Consider the following 9,660-nt stretch of genomic DNA (forward strand, 5'->3'; position numbering starts at 1 on the left):
GGAGAACTCTTGCTGGACCCTGGGAGGGACCTGCACAACACCAAGGCACTGGTTGTAAGGTTTCTTTTGTTTCCAATTAATACAATTAAGTTCATTTTTCTCAACAAGTTGTTATATATAATTTGTTTCATAAACTCCTTGGTCTTTATGATGAATATGTTGTATTATATGAGTTATTCAGGTGCTATGTAATCGTTTGCTTGTTAGTGAATGCAGGCTTCAAGGAGAAGGAGCTCATCTGGATCGAAGAGGCTTGGCTGCTACAAACAGTGTTGGACTAGAGGTAAGCCTTAAACACCTGGTTGCTTTTATTTTAAATGCATATTTAGGGAAAGATAGTGCTTGATTGTTTTGTTTGTCACTAGAAAAGCCTTGTTTTCTAGGGAGGTCGGTTTTGTCCGCAAAATTGACTCTTTCCGCATGACAGGTAATAATGTATCATGTCAGACTGTTGGGATGGGAAATATCAAGATTAAAATGTATGATAACACAGTTAGAACATTAACTAGCGTTAGACATGTACCTAATTTGAAGAAAAATTTGATTTCTTTGGGAGTGTTGGATTCGGATGGTTATAATTTTACAGGTCAGAATGGCGTGCTGAAAGTCTTTAAAGGTGCCCTAGTTGTTATGAAAGCAGAAAAGGTCGGAAATATTTACAGACTCAAAGGAAGTACTCAGATCAGTGATGCAGTGATTGCGTCAGAAAAAAGAGGAAGCAGGTACTCGTCTATGGCATCAGCGATTGGGTCACATGAGTGAGAAAGGTCTTCAGATACTGATGAAACGTAAATCTCTTCCCGATCTGAAATCTTTGAAGTTAGATTTCTGTTAACATTGTGTGTATGGAAAACGGTGTAAACAGAGATTTAAAACTGGAAATCATAATAGTAAAGATATTCTAGATTATATTCATTTTGATCTGTGGGGACCATCTCCTGTTGTATCATATGGAGTGCTCTATATTTTTTAACATTTATTGATGATTTCTCCCGTAATGTTTGGGTCATTATGCTAAAAAAGAAAGCTGATGTATTCAATGTCTTTAAACAATTTAAAGCAATGGTAGAGAAAAGAACAGGCAAATCAATTAAATGTTTAAGAACTGACAATGGTGGTGAATTCACTTCAATAGAATTTGAATAATATTGTAAGGATGAAGGAATTATTAGACACAAAATTGTTGTTTATACTCCTTAGCAAAATGGTGTTGTTGAACGTATGAATTAGACTCTTATGGAAAGAGCCAGAAGCATGATCAGCAATGCTAACTTGCAAAAGGAGTTGTGGGCAGAAGCAATATCCATTGCTTGTTATTTAGTTAACAGATCACCTTCAGTAGCAATTAGTTGTAAAATTCCTAAAGAGGTTTGGACAGGCCAGTCTTGTGATTATTCACATTTAAGGATATTTGGCTGTGATGCTTATTCTCTTATTCCTAAAAATCAGCGTTCAAAATTAGATCCAAAATCGAAATGTTATGTCTTTGTTGGGTATGACTATGCAGTGAAAGGATACAGGTTGTGGGATCCTACATCACAGAAGATAGTCATTATTAAAGATGTAACATTTGATGAATCTTCTCTTTTAAAATCAAATGTTGAAAGAATTGAATAGGAACAGGTATCGCCAAATCAACAAGTTCAGTTGGAGGCTAGACCTTTCGGTGAAAGTCAAAAGGAAGAAGAGAATTCTAGAGAAAAAGGTGTTGAATATACAAAGGAAGTTGTTGAAGTTTTTGAACCAGTTCAAGTTTCTGAACTAGTTTAGCAACCAGTCACTCTAAGAAGGTCTACAAGTGAAAGAAAAACTCCCAAAAGGTATGAAGATTCTGGTTCATCTTTTGCTTTGATTACTGAAGATGGGGAACCTTCTTGTTATCAGGAAGCAGTAGATGATACAGATAGCAAAAAATGGAAAACAGCTATGGAAGAAGAAATGGATTCCTTAGCCAAGAACAATACCTAGGATCTTGTATAACTTGCTGAAGGGAGAACTGTTGTTGGATGCAAATGGGTCTTCAAATTGAAACGGAAAGTTGATGGAAGTATCAAAAGGTATAAGGAAAGACTGGTAGCAAAAGGGTATTCTCAGGTTGAAGGTACCGAATTTCATGAGATCTTTTCACCAGTTGTAAAACTTGTCTCTATTCATACTGTGTTGGCACTAACTGCATTACTTAACCTTGAGTTAGAACAGTTAGATGTTAAAACAACTTTTCTACATGGTGATTTGAATGAAGAGTTATATATGGAACAACCAGAAGGTTTCATACAAGTTCGTAGCAAAAGATTACTTTGCAAGCTCAAGAAATCATTGTATGATCTGAGGTAGTCTCCCAGACAATGGTACAAGAAGTTTGATTCCTTCATGGTGAGCCACAACTTTATTAGAAGTGAGTATGATCATTGTGTATACTTCAAAAGTTTCAATGGCATATTCATTATCTTAGCTTTGTTTGCTGAAAATATGCTTATTGCAAGCAAAAGCATGGAAGAGATCAACAGGTTAAAGGCTCAGCTCTCTAGGACGTTTGATATGAATAATATTGGAACAGCAAAACATATCTTGGGCATGGAGATACACAGAGAGAGGAAAAATGGTAAGATTTGGTTATCATAGTAGAAGTATGTGGAGAAAGTACTTGAAAAGTTTTGTATGAACAATATGAAACCTATTAATGTTCCATTAGCTTCCCATTTTAAGCTTTCTTCAGTTTTGAGTCCTAGAACTGATGAAGAAAAGCAGTATATGTCTCATGTACCATATGCAAATGTTGTAGGCAACTTAATGTATGCAATGGTATCTACAAGACCTGACATTTCACATGCAGTTGGAGTTGTCAGTAGGTTCATGGAAAATCTAGGTGAAGAACATTGGTGAGCAGTGAAATGGGTGCTTCGATATATAAGAGGCACAAGTGACCATTGCATCATCTTTAGTGGTAGTGAAGGATCAGTCTATAGATATGTAGATGCTAATTATGCATGTGATTTGGAAAAAAGAAGATCTACTACAGGTTATGTCTTTACTCTTGCAAGTGGAGCAATTACTTGGATGTCAAAGCTTCAGGAAACAGTTGCATTGTCCACTACCGAAGCAGAATATATAGCTGCTTCAGATGCCAGTAAAGAAGCAATCTAGTTAAAGGGTCTGCTTGATGAGATTGGAAGGACGTAGGAGATAGTGAATGTACTTTGTGATAGTCAAAGTGCTATTCACTTGGCTACAAATCCTGCTTATCACAGCAGAACCAAGCACATTGATGTAAGGTATCATTTTCTGAGACATGTGATCGATGGCGGAAAAGTAGCTCTTCAAAAGGTCCATACGTGAGAGAGTTGTGCAGACATATTCACAAAGCCAGTTACATTAGAGAAGCCGCGATGGTGTTTAGCTTCTCTTGGCTTGCAGAAAAGATGATGAATGGGCATGGGCAAGGTATTAGGAAAATTGTTGTCAAGGTGGAGTTTGTTGGTAGTTGACAACTAATTAATGTAAATTTGGGTAAATTATATTAGTTATTGACAAGTTGGTTTCATACCGAATTAGCAGTTATGTAACGGAGGTTCATATATAAAACTAATGAATGCCCAAACTATTGTATGGAGAATCATTTATTTATTGAATAGAGATTCCAATCCCTTGCCCCGTGGATGTTTCCTTGACACTCTGTCAAGGTTTTACCACATAAACCTGTGTTATTACTTGTGTGTTTGCATTCAATTTTCCTGTCAATTACATTCCTTTCTTGGTTAAATTCACCTATTTAAACTACATTTATATTCAAAATTTGTCAATTAATATAGGAGTGAGGTTTAAACTTAAGCCCTACTTATATTCAGAAGTTGATTTATTTATGGAAGCTCTCGAAACTTGATTGATTTATTTATTTATGGACGCTCGTGGGCAATTACACTAACTCAAAAGTATATTAAACTCACTCAATAATGGTAGGCTTAAACTATAGTGGTAGTCTGAACAATGAATATCTGGCACATTTGCCAATTAATTAATACAGGAGCCTGCTTCGTCTAGGATTAAAACTTAAGCCCTATTTATATTCAAACATTTTCAATTAATATAGGAGTGAGGTTTAAAACTTAAGCTCTACTTATATTCCAAAGTTGATTTATTTATTTACAGAAGCTCTCAAAACTTGATTTATTTAGGGAAGCTCGTGGGCAATCACAATAACTCAAAAGTATCAAGTAGGGAGTAAGTAACTTAAGTAGGGAGTAATGATATTGATCCGAATCGGATCCATAGAAGACTTTCAAAGAACCATGACTGTATCAGGTTGAACAAATCTCTAAAGAAATCCAAAACAGCGATCAAAGACACCCTAAACCAGTGGCAATGGCAGCCGACGTGGAACGACGAGGACCTCGGTCAAAGCGCGCTGACTGAGGCCCATGGAGACCGCACAGGAGGCCAAAGTAGCCCCTGGGAGCCCCGAATCGGGAAACGGAGGTGGATTTTGATGCGCAATTGCTGGGCAAACAGGGCCGAAATGAAGGAAGCCTGAGCACTCGGTCACGTTGGGAACTGGAGGACCGTGGGTGGAAAAGGAAAAAGTGCTAAACATACAAGGCAGGACCCATGCTCTAGAAAACGGCGGTTTTTATCGGGGCACCCTTAAATGGTAAGAGGTTTTGGACAAGAGCGGAGCGATTCCATACACCGATTGATGCGTGGCAGGTGGAGGTGAGAGAAAACCACCGTTGATCGCACGCTATCGGTCGAGCAAGTCAACCACGTGAAATGTCTGTATGGCATCGGATCTAGAGGTCTCAGATCGGATGGTTGAGATTGCGCCCGATGGAGGAAGTGGAATCGACAGGGAATTATGTTGCATTTTAAAAGGGATTTGGAATCTGTTTGACTGCCACGGTGGAGGAAGAACGCATCCACGACGTAAATGAAGAAATGAACCGACGAAGCATGTTGGTGCCGTTTAGAGGAGGACAAGTGGCCACTCCCTAAGCGTTCATGATGACATCGAACCAGGAACTCCAAGCGTAGCTGCAGAAGGTGAAGAGATAGAGGCGGAAGAGGAACCGAACAGGCATAGGGATCGAATGGCTAAAGCCATGAACAGAGACAGTCGAATGAGAAGAAAGACAGAAGCCGAGAGATGGAAGAAGTGGAACAGTGAGCCCAGAGGGGAGGACTGAACATAGAGAATAGTAAAGCAAAGCAGAAGAGACAGAGGGCCGAGCTGACCAGAGGCAACATCGAGCACCAGAGGGCTTGAAGACTCGAGCCATCCCATAGGAGAATCTGTCCGGGACTGAGCATCGCATTTGGCTCTTTCCACTGTAGACGAGAAGGTCACAGAGCTGGTAGGAAGAAGAAGTCTGTGTACTCAAGTGGCTCGGGGAATCCAAGAACCACCCTGCCAAGCAAAACCTACTTCAGGAGAACTCACATCGAGTCCCTGTATTGTAATTTCACTACTTAAAGGCACAATAAAATAAGACCACCACTAAAAGCTGGACTAGAGATGTAGCCCTGGAGAATAGGGTGAACTCCTTATCAAATTTCTTGTGTCCTTTGTTGCTTACTATATTTCTCTGTTGTCTTTCCATTTTAGTGTTTGTGTATTGGCAATCTGATCGACCCGTTGCTTAAATAAAATAGAACACACACCAGCACATGAGTCTGTAATACCTTTATTTAAAAAATCTTTAACTGATGTTACTCATAGGGTGAATATCAGATCAAGTGGTATCAGAGCTTTAGGTTGTAAGGTTAGACAAGCTTGTGTTGGTCTAGCTATGAATGCTCACAAGATCAAAGCTCAAATTAGGAGAAGGAGAGTTGGTGGAAACTAATCCTGAAATTGGGAGAGTCTATTCTCGGAAGACAATGTCAGAGGAAGGTTCTGTTGAGCTAGACCCTTAATTCATAGAGAGTTTCCTAGCTATAAAGTCTATGGTAGAAGAAATGTACAGAGACTTTAGAAAGCATAAGGTTGAAGATTCATCATGTTCTAAACAAGATAAAGAAGAAGATGAGTCTCACTGCCATGACCACTCCAAAGGAAAGGGGAAAGAGGAAAGCTTTCTCACACCTCCTAATAGCCCTGTGCATAATAAGAAAGCATCTTTGATTAAGCTAGATGTTAAATTTGATTTTCCTATATATGATGGAGAGCTAAATTCTGAAAAATTGGACAATTGGATTAGACAAATTGATGTGTATTGCAGGGTACAAAACATAAACTCAGACAAGAGTAAGATTCAGCTGGAAAGCCTACACCTAGGAGGCACTTCCTTAGTTTGGTGGGAAGGCAGAACCCAAGCTTATATGACAAGACATCGTAAGACCATCTCTGTCTGGAGTGACTTTGTTTCTGCGATCAAAAAGTAGTTCTATCCATTGGCCGACATGCAACAAGCCATGATGAGTTGGAAAACTCTTCGACAATTGAAAGGGCAAAGTGTGCAAGGGTATACTCAAGAGTTCAGAAAGAGAGCACTGATATTGGGTATTTCATTAGACTCACCAGAGACTCTTTTGAAGTACATTGGTGGTCTACACAGCTACATGAGGCATACCATCCTCATGTTTAATCCCACTAGTATAGATGAGGTATCTGTACAAGCTACTCATTTAGAAGCTAGAGGAAAGAATGGAAATCCAGAAGTTGGGGGACCATCCCAACCCATTGTAAGCAAGAGCAAGGAGAAAAGAAAATAGAAGTGGAAAGCAAGGAAGGCTAACATTGCATAGAAAGCCAAAGTTTCATGCACTCACTGTAAAAAGGAGGGGCATGATGATGAGCATTGTTGGATTCTGCATCCACAACTGAGACCTAAGAAATCTGAGGGCAAGAAGAAGATGACAACTGCAGCCATTCAGAAATATTTGGGGTCAGACTCAGGAGATGAAACAACTGTAGCAGCCACAGGTATAAAAGGTTGTCTGCTTTAGAGAATGTTGAAATCAAGAAGCAGGTGCAGGAGTTGATCGAGAAGGGCTTCATCAGGCCTAGCACATCACCATGTGGGTCACCAATCATTTTGGTGAGAAAGAAAGATGGCTCATGGACAATGTGCATTGATTATCGAGCACTGAATAAGATAACAATCAAAAATCGTTATCCCCTTCCTAGCATAGATGATCTTCTAGATCAATTAAAGGAAGTTGTTTATTTCACCAAGCTGGATTTTCACAATGGATACCATCAGGTCAGAGTTGCAAAGCAAGATGAATGGAAGACTTCTTTCAAAACAAAGCAGGGATTGTATGAATGGCTGGTTATGCCTTTTGGCTTGACCAATGCTCCTGCTAATTTCATGAGATTAATGAATGATGTACTCAGACCTTTTCTTGATGATTTTGTTATTGTGTATCTGGATGACATTCTGATTTCTAGTAAGACATGGGAAGAACATTTAAAGCATGTTAAGCAGACATTAGATGTTCTGAAAAGAGAAAAAATTTATGTTAAACTCTCAAAATGTGAATTTGGCAAAACATCTCTAAACTACTTGGGTCATATAGTAGGGGGAGGTGAATTAAAAATAGATCCCTCTAAAGTGGCAGTCATTGTGAACTGGCCTAAACCCAGGTCTGCTACAGAAGTGAGAAGCTTCTTAGGAGCAGCACAATATTGGAGGAAGTTCATTTCTAACTTCTCCTCGATTGCAGCTCCCTTACATGCTTTAACAGGATTGAATAAGGTGTTTCAGTGGGGAGGCAAACATCAGAAAGCCTTTGACACCTTGAAAGAGAGAATTAGTACAACGCCTGTACTAGCACTGCCAGATTTACAAAGACCATTTGAGATCTAAACTGATGCCAGTGACTATGCCATGGGAGCAGTGTTGACACAGCACGGTAAACCCATATGTTATCATTCTGAGACTTTTAATCCTGGAGTAGTTAACTATCCTGCATATGATAAGGAATTGTATGCATTAGTTCAAAGTGTGAAAAAGTGGAAACATTATTTAATGGGCAAAGAGACATTAATACATACTGATCATCAACCACTTCAATATCTACACTCCCAAACTAAGTTGTAGCAATCAAGACATTACAGATGGATGGGGTTTCTACAACAGTTTCATTTAGTCATCAGATATAAGAAGGGCATACATAACAAGGTTGTAGACATGTTATCTAGACTCATTATAAATGCGTCCACCATACTTAAGCATAATTCTGTGCTACATGAAAGCTACATAGAACAATATGCTCAGGATATGGACTTTAAATATGTATATGCAACTTTGAGTCAAGGCAAAAGAGTAGAAGAATTGGACTATCATATGAAGGACCAACTCTTATACCATTGTGGGAAACTCTGCATTCCACAAACCAAGAGAGTAAAGATAATTAGGGAAGCACACACTTCTCTGATATCAGGTCACTTTGGGGTAAGTAAAACAGTTGCACAGCTGCAAAGGTTCTGCTATTGGCAAAAAATGAACAAGACAATTTTTAGATATGTAAGATGGTGTGCCATGTGTGCTAAAAGCAAGCCCAACAACAGAAAACTAGGCTTGTACACTCCATTGCCAGTTCCTTCTCACCCTTGGGAAAGTGTTTCCATGGATTTTGTTGGAGGACTGCCTAAATCTAGGAAAGGTCATGACTATCTATATGTTGTTGTGGATAGGTTCAGCAAAATGTGTATTTTGATACCTTGTAATAAACAGATTACAGCTGAACAAACAATGAAATTATTCTTTGAACATGTATGGGTTCATTTTGGATTACCCACTTCCATTGTATCTGATCGAGACACCCAATTTGTGGGGAAGTTTTAGTCAAGTCTGTGGGAACTGGTGGACACCAAACTGAAGAAAAGCAGCTTTTCATCCACAAACAGATGGCCAGACAGAAGTAGTAAACAGGACAATGATCTAGTTACTGAGAGGTTATTGCAGCAAGCATCCTAAGCTTTGGGATGAACACTTGTGTTATGTGCAACATGCTTACAACAGAGCCAAGCACTCTTCTACACAGAGATCTCCTTTTGAGACCTGTTTTGGTTTCACACCAAGGTCTCCTTTGGATTTTGTCTCTGGTAAAGATACCATGGTTGATGGACACAATGATGTGGACAAGGCAACTAGGTTCATTGAACAGATCCAGGAGATCCACCAGGAAGTACAGGAACAACTGGAAAAGAGTCAGGCCAAGTGCAAGGCTAGGCATGACAAGCATTGGATGGAGCATAGTTTTCAAGTTGGAGACCAAGTCTAGTTTTACATCAGCAAGGACAGGATGCAAGGTGAAGATAAAAAGCTAAATCCTATCAGGTATGGACCCTTTAGGACACTTGAGAAGATTGGTGAAAATGCTTTTCGCCTTGATTTGCCAGCTTACATGCACATCTACTCAGTCGTAAATGCAAATTGCTTGAGATTGTTTGAACCTTCAATGATTGAGGACCTGGGTTTTACTTCAGCTGGAATCTTGTTGTACATACGGTTAAACCTTTTATTGAAATCAAACAGAAACTCACCATTTTCTCTCTTTAAGTTGCCAAACTCAGTGTGGTAATAGAGGAGGTCCTTTTTATCCCCCCAATGCTTTAGGAATGCATCATCTAAAGCTTCAATATCTGCTATAGATCTGGGGGTTAGTTCTCTGAACCATTTTCTAGCCTCTCCATCTAGGCTTTGGACAAAGACTCTCATC

The sequence above is a fragment of the Pinus tabuliformis genome, chromosome J (assembly GCF_031772625.1).
Source record: "Pinus tabuliformis cultivar Carrire ecotype Pingquan chromosome J, CPIR1, whole genome shotgun sequence".
NCBI classification, from domain to species: Eukaryota; Viridiplantae; Streptophyta; class Pinopsida; order Pinales; family Pinaceae; genus Pinus; species Pinus tabuliformis.